We start from the raw sequence: 14,899 nt of genomic DNA, 5'->3' as shown, positions 1-14,899 counted from the left end.
CAGGCTTGACCTCAACCAAGCTTGTGCTCTCTTTATGACACACATGTATACGACAAGTCTCGTAGAGATATCTACACGATTCAGGTTAGCTTACACACAAATGTGTACATTGTTATCTAAAGTCATAAAAACTTCGGAGAATGCTACCATGTCATACAGAACATCACACACCAAGGATGATTACGTCACAAAAGGGGGGATACACTTTTGAAAACACTAGGGTACCAAAATACACCACCAACTTTCTCGTAGGCAATCTGTATGGATAAACTCAACATAATTCCGAGAGTTTAACTCAATCAAGGAATAGCATCTAGAATTATATCTCTCTCCCTATCTCTTGCAGTTAGAAGGTTTACATAACCAAGTTCGTGAACCTAACAAAGAGATAACTTGGACGGTACCAAAGACCAATGTCCAAGAATCAATCAAGTTGTATCCAACAAACAAGGTCGGATGTATCTACTATGATTGATCAATGCACAACCTATGATATTTTAATTATAAATATAAACAAGATAACGCGAAAAAAGAAATAACACAGACACCAGAAGTTTTGTAAAGAGGAAACCGCAAATGCAACAAAACCCCGGGACCTAGTCCAGATTGACCGCTAAACTGTATTAAGACGCTATAAACACTAGCCTACTACCAATCAACTTCGGTCTGGAATGTAGTTGAGCCCGAACTCATTTTACACCGATTCATGTACAGTCGCGCTCCTTACGCCTCTTGAATCCTAGCAAGACTCTGCACAATTGACTCCCTTAGATGACGTCACACCAACTAAGAGTTGCTTCAACTCAATTGAAGACTTTAAACCAATCTTCCTTTCACAGATTAAGCCTAGATAAGTGATTTCCTTTTACGATTAAAAAGTTGGATCAAGGTGATGGAAATCGATAACAATAGACATAGTCTATCTAACCTCAATTATCCATACTTATGCAACCCGAAGTGCAGCCTTGATTATTATTCACCACACAAGTATAAAACTTGTAGAATCACAAATTTTGAGACGAAAAGAACTTTGTGATTTCTATCTATCTTGTTCAAGTGATAAATCAATAATTGAACAAGATCAATATACTAGAGTTATCAAGATAAAAGATAACCGGACCTAGCTTCACGAATACCTATGAAGTCTTTGTAATCGTTAAACCCTAAAAAGGTTTCTGGAGAGGACGACTCTAGGTACAACTAGGACACCAAAAAGTAGTATCGGGATTCAAAGATCCCAGCTGCTTGGAGTTCCCCTTTTATAGACATTCAAAGCATAGGTTACTTTAGGTTTAAGCTAAGATAGCTTTGGAACCAAGCAACCAATATGCGCCGTTAGATGAATCTTTGAATCTGAATTATATTGTAGCGCCCCCTAAGCTAGCAGCTGACTAATCCAAGAAATTAGCCAAATAAAGAGGCACTACGAATCTAATTCAAATACTTAAACATTCAATTAAGAATTCTGCTACAAAACTTATCCCAAAACCATCCCCGTTCAGAATATATATACATGAACTTCTCTCAAATGATACATATACAATAGTCAATTGGTTTACAGATACAATAAACAACATAACAAACATAGCAGAAGTTAACTAATTAACGGAGTCAACGCTTGTGGCTTCCGCTGCGCAACTCTGATCTGTCTCTAAAAACTGAAAGTGGGAATAATTAACATTTAACTTCTAAGTAATCATAAACAAGATTAAGAATAACAATAATGTTTTTCCCAGACGTTAAATAGTGACCAAATCACTGAGATACACAAACACGAATATGGACAAGCTCTTTCTTCAAACAATGTATACTATGGTTGTGCAATTCCGAACTCGCAAATCCACACCTAATCGTAAATATGGATGTCGACAATTCCGAACTCGCAAACTGTCGACCGATATAAGCATAAAAGCTGAATTCATGTAGATATAAATGTGAAAGAGCATATCCTCACAGAAGTAAACAAACATGTATATGGACAAACTCCTTCTTCAAACAATGTATACTATGATTGTGCAATTCCGAACTCGCAAATCCACACCTAATCGTAAATATGGATGTCGACAATTCCGAAATCTCAAACTATCGACCAATATATCATAAAAGCTCTAGGTATAAATGTGAAGGAGCGTATCCTATATACCACACGTGGAAATTCTCATTTCCCATAACAATTCATATTGACCACAACACATTACAGGTCCTTTCCAAACCATGGAAAGATTAACAGAATCAACAGAATTATCGTAAAAAAAGTTAAAAAATGCATATAACGCACAAACAGAAATACATGAGTTTGTTAAACATAAACCGTTTTAAAGGAAAACAATAATGGTTACCAAAGAGTCAAATGTATTCCCACCTCTTTTGATGACAAGCCACGCCTACCTCGAGATCCACGATCCGCTGGTTCGTCCTTGAATCGATCGTTGTTAATATAGACCAACTGTTAATCATACAAGAAGTCTAAGAATCTAGCCAAAACGCTCATACAAGAACCATACAAGTCTATTTAATGTTTCTAAGCCCATTTGTGGTTTAACACATCTTCATTATCCATCTCTTGTATATCTAAAGATTTACTAATTCCATTAGGTTGGTTCTATAGTCTATTAGCTAAGTCTTATGAATGTCTACAACTTTATAGAAGAGACCGAAAGCTAATTCGGACCATTAGTGGTCCAATCATCAAAATAGGAAAACTAAACCTAAGCCCAAATTCATTAAACAAGCCCATTACACAAGGCCTGGTCCACAAAGGTCAACTAACGGTCACTAACAGTCCACGGGTCAACTATAGGTCAACGTCTAAAAGTCAGGTCAATATGTGAGGGTCAAAGTCAAATATGAATCGGTCAACTGAGTCAATTAGGGTCAAGACAGGGAACTCGGTGAGTCTACACCGATTCAACTAAGTCAGACAAAAACATAACCGAGTCAGACTGAATAAGCCCAGTCAACAGGCTAAGGTTCTTCACATACAACTGCAACTCTAACCCTACAACTCTATCTCAAGTTCAGTTTCATACTAAAAATACATCAATAGAATCATTCAAATAAACTTCAAATTGAATTACAAAGATAATACAGCCTACCTGCAATTGCAGCTTTAAGCTTTTACTGAACTATCAACTATAATCCTACACTACTCATACCAACATCCATTTCATCATCACAACTCAATTCCAAACATAGCCACTCCCTCCAACATCACAACATTGCATACTTTCATATTTTGGTCTTAGCTTAACACTATTAGCACTAACCACCAACATTTCAGTTCTAACATCCAACCAACACATATCCTCACTATCCGAGATACAAACTCAAAGATTCTAATAACAGCATCATTATCACTTCAACCAATTCCAGAAAACATCCCAAACAACTTGTTCATCATTAACCCCGTGGCTTCATTAAAACACCACTAACACACTCAGTTCATGTCCCTCAATGAACTGCCTTTCAATTTGATATCACTGGATATATCCAACAACATCTCAACTCCAGCAACCACACAACATTCATCACACACAACAATACAATCTCAATTAGAAACAATCACCATAACTGCAACTGCAGTTCCATGAACTTCAACTTCATTACATAATCATCAACATCCATAGCACTAATTCAATTCCTCCACTAACAGTTCTCTGACATTCTTATTAACTCCACCAGCATAGGATGAATATGCAGTCTCACCAGAACCACAACTTGCACCACCACCATTTACAATTACAGCTCCCCTAACACTTCCACCTCCAACACCAGTTCTGCAATAACAACTCCAAATTCTAGCATACTGAACTTCAATTCAACATACACACAACCCAATTCTCAACTCAATTATCAAACACAAACATTCATAACAATAAAACTGAACAGAGCTATATCATCTCAGGAAATAATTACCTCAAATATGTTATTCAGGAAATTGGATACCATTCCTTCTTTACTTGACTCTGTTCATCCACTTATCTCAAGACTAACAACAACCCAAAAATCTTCATCACCCTAACTGGTTCTCTGGAATAAACCCAACTCCCTGGTTCTTAATCAATTCAACCTACCTCTTCCTCTGAGTTAACCTCAAAGCTCAAATCGACACCCATAGCAGCCCCATCACCTTCTCATAAACACAATCAAACCCTAACTCCATTAACAACTTCAAACTATCAATCTCAAAACCAAAACTATCGACTCGAGTTATATTTTAACCTTATCTCCAAATTCATGACAAACCCACCTTCAATCCTTCTTCTAAAGTATCAATTTCATCTTCTAGTTCTTCTTTGAACTCCTTATAAAACCCTAACTTTGGATTCAATCAACAGAACGACTCTGCAACTTCAATTAAGCATCAACCCATTCATGTCACAACTGTTAACAACTCAATTACTAATCCAAACCATTCAAAACCAACATAAATCTCCAAACCCTATTTTCAATTACAGCAGCAAGACCATCCTCTTCATCCCTGAATCAAATAAAATCAACCCCATCATCAGTAACCAAACCTTAAAGTTTCCCCTAAGTTTCTTTTCGATTTCAACCTCAGAATCGACTCACAAATCTTCCGTTTGAACTCTCAAAATCGACATAGAATGAAGAGCAGAAGAAGAAGAGGAAAAAGAAGAAGAAAGAAGAGAGAAGAAGATAAGAAAGAATAATAAGGAAGATATGATTTAACTGCACGGTTTGGTGTCGGTAAGACGACCAAGCCAATTACTGATACACCCAATAAAGGATAAGGGCAGTCCCAGTCGGTCCAATGGTAAAAAGATTATTTTTCCCTTCAAACAATTCTGATAATATCTTCTTCGTCTGATATCCGAATGACACATTCGAGTAGTCCATTCCACCTAACTTTTCGAGATCTATCTAACGATACTAGTTTCATAACAAAATTGTTGTTAGATTAATTTATAATAATTAACATTCGCGTTAAACTAATCGAGTCATTATCGGCTAATACGTCTCTTAACTAGTCTGATAGCGTTGACGAGCTTGAGGGTCCTTACACACATAAACAATATACACTCTGGTTAGGTGAAAGCGTAACCGAACCGTGTATAAAGACTATGTTCAAGGTCGTTAGATGAAACTAGCCGATATGAACTTATAAGCTTAACATTCATTTTCATAAGCACTTAATACATTAACCTTGAGTCACAATCATGTGATCAAATGAGTCTGTGGTGTTTTTAGAGATTCGATCAAATGCTAATTATCTCATAGAAATAATTCGATTGCATTAAAAATAATCGACATGGTTAGTAGATGTACAAAGTACAAATACCATTGTCGTTCGTGAGTCAGGTCAGTTGCAGTACGTGTACCAGTTTATACACTATTAAGCACCACCACTTTAGGTATGTGTACCAGTATGGATACACATAACTATGACCGGTTCCGGAGTCCACATAACTATTTTAGTATGCGTGCCAATATGGATTCACATACAGAGTTCCGGAACACACAACTTTTCTAGTACGTGTACCGGTATGGATACCAAACCATTTCCGTGACCACAGTTCCTGTTCGGTTTGCATACGGGTATGCATACCGATTCGGTTCACAAGTCAAACAGATTTTTTTCCATGTTGTGCATAAAGATATGCATACCATAAATATGCAAGTCAACATATAACTACTCAGCTACGTGTATGAATACATGTAATATGGTTTCAGACTTATAACAGTTTTCCCAGTTTGTAAGACTGATAACTGATAGACACATTTTTGTGTCTAATTTGTCCTCAATGCCTGTATTGTTGGAACTCTATTTTTGTACTAATATTGTGTTTTTATGTTTGTTTAGGTGTTTTTGGAGAAAATACCCTTGTATGGAAAGAGTTGCTCAAAAAGTGATGATTTACACCCCGGAGAAAAGTACTAAAGGCACCCCAGAAATGTACTGGAAACGTCCCAGAAATGTCCCGGAGGAAACCAGAAAAATTACTATTTCAACCCAAGAATTACTATTTCAGCCCAAATTCCTAAGGGGACACCACTGTTTGCTAAAGGGACACCTTTTCACGATTTGAATTTGAAAATGGCGGGAGAAATCAATCACGCCTGCATGAAATTTCTACTCGATTCTTGGACGTGTTTTTGGAAGATTCGATCGCTGGAAATTATTTGGCTAAGCCTGTTAAGGCTAAACAGGCCGAATGCAAGTGATTTTAGCGATCAAGTTGGGCTGAAATGACCGGGAGAGAAGATCAAATTCCAAACAGGGGATCTGTTTTCACGGGAGAATATTTTGGAAAATATTGGATTCTGTTGGAGGATATACGTGCGTTATCTCATGGGATTCGAATATATCTAAGCTAGGAAAGATTGAGAGAGCGTCAGAAGCCAAGAGAATATTTGGTAAACACGATTTCGATTAAACAGGAAAAAAATCAAAAATATTATTCTCGCGTCTGCAAAGAATTGAAGAGAAGATTATATGGAGTTATGATGGAAGATATCGATGATGTTGGGTATAAATAGCTCACTGAGGTCAAGGAGAAAGGGGGTCGAGAGTTGGGAGGAGAGAAGGAACGCTGCAGAGTCGAGAACCATGATTTCTCTCTGCTGCTGCTGCTTCCATTGATGAAGACCAAGAACACGAAGAACGGACTCGCGAGGGCAGTCGTTTATCGCCAGTGTCTAAGACGCAAACCGTGGGTCGCAGCGCAGTCTAAATATCAGCAGCACCTGTCTCTTATCGTTCTTTTTGTCACGCCTCATGTGCGTCGTACATTCACTGTTTTACTCATTTTTATCATTTTAATCAACTTTTGAGCAACATACATGTATTTTGAGATTATGATTAATATGAGAAGCTAAATCCCAACACTGGGGCAATGGAGGAAGCCTTATTTCACACTTGGGTAATTATATTAAATTCTTTTCATGACTTTTGCATTAATTTTAATTGAAATTATGATTTAAATTAATTAGTTGTGATTGATTTGATGGGTCATGCTTAGCTTAGATGATTTGATGTCCCATGCTTAACATTTACAACCAATCTTTTGAGAATCAATCTTGGCAATAAATTAGAGTCGATATATTTAATATATTTTTTGAGCTATTATTGATAAAAGAATTATTATTTGAACCTTAAGAAATGAAATTGGCGGAATCCTAGTCCCAGTACCTCTCGCCCATTGTGACAAATATTGTGTATATTTTTTTTATTTTTAAATCTTTACAAGTCCGAGCAACGAACTTTTACTACCACTTTCAATATTATAACAAAATGGCGCCGCCGACGCGGACTTGTATATAGATTGATTTATTTTTTTTAGGTTTATTATTTTTTTTTAGAATTGTTTGTTCCTTTTTACGTTTCTTTTTGTCTTTATTTTGCAGGTTCAAAGTGAAAACTAAGGACTTGGGGAGGAAAAATCTTAAAGCGAAAAGCGAAAAGAGAAGAAAAAAAAGACAATTTTAGGATTTAATTTTTAATTTGTAATTTTTTTAGAGTGTGTGAGGAAAACTGTAATTTTTTATTTATTTATTTTGGACTTTAAACAATTGGACTTTGTTTTTTTTAACCCTACGGAAGGATATTATTATTAAAAAAAAAAAATTTATTATATAAAATGTGTGCAGGGAAGGACGACGATTACTATATCGTCTCGGCCCCTCGGGTTCGCACACGGCATAAGAGTCGTGGCCCGAATCGACGACAACGGTTCATCGCCCGTCTGGTACGGGAGGTAAGTCCAATCGAAACACCCGCGAATCTCCTGCAAGCGGGTTACTGTCTGCCTTAAGGTGATAATTGTTTGAGGACGAACCAGACTGTCTTTATTTTCCTAGTAAAGGGCAAGGCCTGGCCTAAACAAGATAAGGGTTCGGATTTCATCACCGTTCCCTTCTTGCCCGCCTTAGGAAAACGAAACCTAATGCGAACCCAAGCTTAAAATTTGGAATAGAACGAGACCGATAGGGTAACGAGCTTAATAGGAAACTCGTTCGAAAAATATTGGTTGCTCTTTAAGCACACTCCAAAGTTCATGATGGTTTCTGTGAGTTGAATGCGTGACTGCGCCGCCTTGTGATAGCGGTGAGGCCTTGGGTATCAAAGCTCCACTGAGCTTCCCTCGCCTCAATTCAACTTACTTTGACTCGGATTGATTCCAGAGGGGTTTGCTCAAATTGCAACGAATTCCCTTTCGAAAGATAGAAGCTGGTCTAGAAACAATCTAAGTGGAGCCATCATGCTTTTTGTTTGCTAGAAATCTTTAGGTTTGCTTTGGTGGAGTCGAGTCGGCCTTGTTTGTGATTGTATAGAATCCCTTTGTAGTTTATATTTCTTCGGTGATGAATCCTTTTGAGGAGACGCCACCTGCGATGACGTTGCGAGAATATATGTCTAGAAATTCTCGTTATCAAGAGACGTTTTCGGAAATGACTCTTGGTGAATATATGCGTGGGCAGCGATATATGGATACTCCAACTTTTATTGAGGAATCACCTCTAACGATCTATGAGAAATATTATAAACATAGACCATGTAGTTGGGAACAAAGCTTGAGAATTCGTGAATATCAAAAATTATATTGTGATGATGATGAGGAGGAGGATGGTGATGATGATTATAATGATATTTCTAGTTCAAATCCAAATAATTTTAATAATTATTTACCTATTCAAAAGGACGAGGATTTGACTAGAAATACCCCCGTTTTAGACGATGATTATGAAACCGATGATGGTTTAGAGGAACCAGTTTATCTTGAGAATACTGTTTTCGAGTCAAACGATTTAGAAACAATAGTCTTAGAAGAACTCGTAGAGATTAGCGGGGATGAACCTAACTTAGAGAAATCAATCGCCCACTTTCAGGAATCTGATGACCTAGAAATTAGGGAGATTATGACCAGTCTACCTAGAGACGCCCGAAAACTCTAAGTTTGGGGGTGATTATCATTATCCATGTTCTTTAACTCTTAAAAATATCCCTCACTTGGGACTTGACATCAATGCCTCACCCATCTTACGAGACTATCTTCGTACTCGTTTTCCAGAACCTAATGATATCCAACAAGAGTCTCAACTGTTAGAAACACATCCTCTGGTTGATGTAGTTAACCCAAGCAATAATACCAAGATTGATTTTGTTTTCCCACCAAATAGTTTTCTTCCAAATGTGGGAACATATAGATTTCAAATGTGTCGAATATTAAGTTGTGAGACTAAACCTAAATGCTTTAGGAAATTAGAATCGACACATTTGCTTAAGGATGACCACTACTCTCATTGTGGTCAATTATGTAAGTCATATCTGATTGACTTAGAGGATCCGCAATTATTTAGGTTATCACTTCGTGATTCTAAGTTCGTATTTGAGTTTTTCCGGACTCTAGGACCTAGTAATTTAGATCCAATCTATGAGGAAATGCGTCCAAGAAAAATATTTTATTTAGACCCTTTCATAGAACCTGAACCTGAACCACAATTAGATATAAATATCTTAATCAGGAAACTAGGTAAGGGCACGCTAGTCTTGTTCATTTTCTTGGTTCACCGCAATTTCCTGTTGTCATCTCTTTTTGGTTTTAAAGACCCGCAGTTATTCCGGCTACTGTTATACGGTTCGAGTTGACTAAACCTTTTCTAAGTCTGGCTGAAGACTTTAAACTTAGCACTTTTTGGGAGGTAACCCAATCTCATGCAACACGGTAATATCCTTCCTTAACTCTTTTGCTTCAAATAGTAACCGTTTCTCCTTGTTCATGCTTTTAATTTCATCTTTAGAACATTGAGGACAATATTAGATTTAAGTTTGGGGGTATGGGAAAATCTTTTAGTTGCAATAAATAAACTCCAGAGCCTAGAAATTTACGCCTATTAAGGATAGGACTAACCAATCTAAAAGTGGATGGAAACATTTTTGTTTTAGGAGTTGAGGAACCAATCTGACTAGATGGAAACATCTATAGAGTCTATTCATAAAAGCACAGAGCTCAGGTGTTAGAAATAACATGATAGTTTCGCCATATCTCGTCGAGTCCTTTTCACTTTCTATTTTCAGTTTTCTTTTATTTTAAGTGATTTGGTGGGGCACACGATTCAAGTTGTTACCACTGCTAGGGTGAATTAGAGTGACTGAGATTACTAAAAAAAAAAAAAAAAAGACTGGACCAGTTAGACCGATCGGAATAAGTATTAACACTTGGATAGCAATATGCGTGTGTTCTCCCTGTTTCCGTCGCCTAAGCAAGCGTGGAATGCAGGACCCGTGGGAACTATCGTGTAATCTGCTGACAAGAAGCATGCGCTTGGATCAAAAATATCTATTCATGCCGTAAAAAAAAATGGTTATTGTTATGTGTAGTCAACTGCCGGTTCCCTTGTATTTGCCAGTTTGTTGATCTAGATTTAAGTTATTGACCACTGGTTCCCTTGTATATGTCAGTTGTGTTGATATTAGTCATACCGGTATCTCAGTCCATTAGGATAGGTTCATTCTGGCAGTGGCCTTCAGACAGATATGGGAAACATCGTTCACTTTTCAACCATCTACATTTTTCTTTTTCCATCTTCTTAATCTTTTCACGTGATTAGTCTGACTCCGAGTATGATGTCCATCGTGAAACTATCTTAGTAGAGCTCTGTCACTTATATGAATTTTAGTATGCTTGAGTGAAAACTCGTGTACAGTAATTGGAATTTCGCATCATGGTACTTCCTCCTATAATTAATAAGTATGCCAACCAAGGAGGTTCTTTAGTGCTTTCCAAGATTTTGCGTAGATAGTTAGGGTCTGGAGTATTGGTTTTTGTGGGTACACCTCTGATAAACCCACCCGAGATTAACTCGGTCACTTTTCAAGAATAAATTTGCTCGAGGACTAGCAAATAATAAGTTTGGGGGTATTTGATAGACACATTTTTGTGTCTAATTTGTCCTCAATGCCTGATTGTTGGAACTCTATTTTTGTACTAATATTGTGTTTTTATGTTTGTTTAGGTGTTTTTGGAGAAAATTCACTTGTATGGAAAGAGTTGCTCAAAAAGTGATGATTTACACCCCGGAGAAAAGTACTAAAGGCACCCCAGAAATGTACCGGAAACGTCCCAGAAATGTCCCGGAGGAAACCAGAAAAATTACTATTTCAACCCAAGAATTACTATTTCAGCCCAAATTTCTACCACTGTTTGCTAAGGGGACACCTTTTCACGATTTGAATTTGAAAATGGCGGGAGAAATCAATCACGCCTGCATGAAATTTCTACTCGATTCTTGGACGTGTTTTTGGAAGATTCGATCGCTGGAAATTATTTGGCTAAGCCTGTTAAGGCTAAACAGGCCGAATGCAAGTGATTTTAGCGATCAAGTTGGGCTGAAATGACCGGGAGAGAAGATCAAATTCCAAACAGGGGAGCTGTTTTCACGGGAGAATATTTTGGAAAATATTGGATTCTGTTGGAGGATATACGTGCGTTATCTCATGGGATTCGAATATATCTAAGCTAGGAAAGATTGAGAGAGCGTCAGAAGCCAAGAGAATATTTGGTAAACACGATTTCGATTAAACAGGAAAAAAATCAAAAATATTATTCTCGCGTCTGCAAAGAATTGAAGAGAAGATTATATGGAGTTATGATGGAAGATATCGATGCTGTTGGGTATAAATAGCTCACTGAGGTCAAGGAGAAAGGGGGTCGAGAGTTGGGAGGAGAGAAGGAACGCTGCAGAGTCGAGAACCATGATTTCTCTCTGCTGCTGCTGCTTCCATTGATGAAGACCAAGAACACGAAGAACGGACTCGCGAGGGCAGTCATTTATCACCAGTGTCTAAGACGCAAACCGTGGGTCGCAGCGCAGTCTAAATATCAGCAGCACCTGTCTCTTATCGTTCTTTTTGTGACGCCTCATGTGCGTCGTACATTCACTGTTTTACTCATTTTTATCATTTTAATCAACTTTTGAGCAACATACATGTATTTTGAGATTATGATTAATATGAGAAGCTAAATCCCAACACTGGGGCAATGGAGGAAGCCTTATTTCACACTTGGGTAATTATATTAAATTCTTTTTATGACTTTTGCATTAATTTTAATTGAAATTATGATTTAAATTAATTAGTTGTGATTTGATTTGATGGGTCATGCTTAGCTTAGATGATTTGATGTCCCATGCTTAACATTTACAACCAATCTTTTGAGAATCAATCTTGGCAATAAATTAGAGTCGATAAATTTAATATATTTTTTGAGCTATTATTGATAAAAGAATTATTATTTGAACCTTAAGAAATGAAATTGGCGGAATCCTAGTCCCAGTACCTCTCGCCCATTGTGACAAATATTGTGTATATTTTTTTTATTTTTAAATCTTTACAAGTCCGAGCAACGAACTTTTACTACCACTTTCAATATTATAACAATAACACTGTCTTGTATCCGAAACTATAGTAGTTCTATATTTCTCTCTAAATCGATTCGAAATATTCCCGAATAACATCAATGACACATATCACTGTTCCATGATATTTTCGAATGATAAACTTGAAACATGATTTTGATTGCGAACAATAAATTGTCCTTAACCGAAATTCATCAAGTATGAAAAATGTTCATTAAGCTTAGTCATTATATTTCAAGAACTAATTACCAAGATAAGTTTGACGCAAAATTCTTGTATATGCATGATAGTCTAGTTAGTTACGCGACAGCGTCTCAAGGATAGAAAAGTGAACATAACTTGAGAAATAGGTGGTCCAGTCTTCATTTACCTTTTGTTGATGAATTTTTCCAAAAGCTTCGGTTGATCTTCGCCTCCAAACGGTAGAACGCAATGGCGACTGATTCATTTCTCAACTACCTCTATCCTAATCCGAGACTTAACTAATTGTAGACTAGAAATCAAGATATAGTTTTGGAAAAATTGAGATAGCAACACTTGTGAGTTCGACCGAGCAATACTCTAACAACTTTAGGTTTTGGTCTGGAGGTATACGACGCGTGTAAGTATCATCCTACACACACAGTATGAGAATACTGGGCCACTAGGAATCAGCTACAGAGGATGGACTCAATCCTTAACTTACCCCTAGTTATTCTTGAGTTTAAGGAGAAGGTTTTTATCCTTAGTTCTCATCCTTATCTCACCGCATAGTTATAAATAGACCAAGTCTTGATCATTCTAAAAAACAACAAGTTCACAATGATAAACAATAGCTTTGTACAAAATCCTATTAGGGCTTTTCATCTGCAATCTCTTTGAAATTTAAATATTGATCTCAACTCTTCATCTTTCATCCATAGACCAACTTACCTCTCCTTTTGTCACTGAAGCATCCCTTGAACAACCATTTTCTTGGTTTTGGCAAGGAATATTCGTAATCAGCCTCGTATACTCGCACAAATCTCAATCATCTTTACCTTTCCAACCCTCTCTCATTTTTCATCATCTACAATTACTAAATCATATTAACAAACTAGCATGTGCATTTGCATGTACTTTCGGGACTTGTAATAAATAAATTATAACATAGGTATGATCTAGCCGATTATGACGTGTTTTCCAGAAATGATTTTTTTTTTCAAAACCAATCTAGTAATTTCTCGATTTTGATTTTGATTATCAATGGACATGTGATTCTCTAAAAAAAATATATTTAATCTCTCTCTTAGAAAAAAGAAGAAGAAAGAAATAAGTTATACAATAATCAAGAAGGAGATGAAATTAAGATCATAATTAGTAAATTATATATATTAAAATAGTCGATTTGATAATTAAAAATAACAACAACTTATAGGTCATTCTGAAGCCGGTAGATATGTTTATCCAACTACTCTGAATGGGAATAGCCAAGAACCCCCAAAGTAATTCACGGAAACCTCTAGAGGGACTTTCTTGGGTAGTTTATTTATTTATTTATTTTTTGCTGCGAAAGATTGATTAATCTTATTAGCTCATATGGTTCAAATTATCCAACATAAGTTGATCCTCTGTAACATTAGGAGGACTATCCAACCAAATTTTGGTGATTCTAAATTTCTTACTGAACTTAGCAAGTTTATCAGCTTCTTTATTACACATTCTAGGAATGAACTTGCATTCCCAGCTTTGAGCTGACCTTAAAACATCTAAAACATCAAGCAAAATGGCTTCATTTTCCCACGCTATGACTGAAAAGGTATTATTGATATATTCAGCAATGTTCTTCAGATCTGTTTCAAGCACTGCATGTGTAACTTGCATATCCTTACTCCATCTCACAATATCAAGAAATGCCAGACATTCAGCTTGCTCTGCATCTCTTATTCCTGCATAGCATTTTGTTGCACAGCCCCATAATTTTTCTGCAAAATCACGCAAAATTAAAGCAAATCCTGGTAGTCCAGTATTTGGGTCAAAATAAGCATCACAATTGATAGTTAAAAAAGGTTGCTAAGGGGGTTTCCAGTGTGTTGTGTTATGCACATTTCCCTGTATTATACAATATGGTGTTGGCCATTACATTTATATATCATGTCAATGTAGTTAGCAAAACAGATAGCTTTCCTAGCTGTGACTTTGGGGTCAGGCTTTTTCTGAAAGACGGTCTCACATCTATCATTGTAGATGCTCCAAGCCACCACCATAGCAAGAATCACTTAGCTGTCTTGTGACATATTTTGTTTATCTTGTAGAAGCCAAATTGAAAGATCTCTATAATAAAGTTATGAGTTCTGATTAGAAACGCACTACCATCTGTAATTTCCATCCAAACAGCCCTTGAGAAAGGACATAAGAACAGTGTGTGCATTGTTCTTTCATCATATCGATTGCACATATGATATAACTGACTGATATGTACACATATTCTGGACAATCTTTCTTTAGAAGGTAGAATATTAGAGAGACATTTCCAAAAAAAATGCTTAACTCTTTGTTTTTG

Source organism: Papaver somniferum, chromosome 6 (genome assembly GCF_003573695.1).
Source record: "Papaver somniferum cultivar HN1 chromosome 6, ASM357369v1, whole genome shotgun sequence".
Classification (NCBI taxonomy): Eukaryota; Viridiplantae; Streptophyta; class Magnoliopsida; order Ranunculales; family Papaveraceae; genus Papaver; species Papaver somniferum.
Note: the sequence above shows the minus strand (reverse complement) of the source record.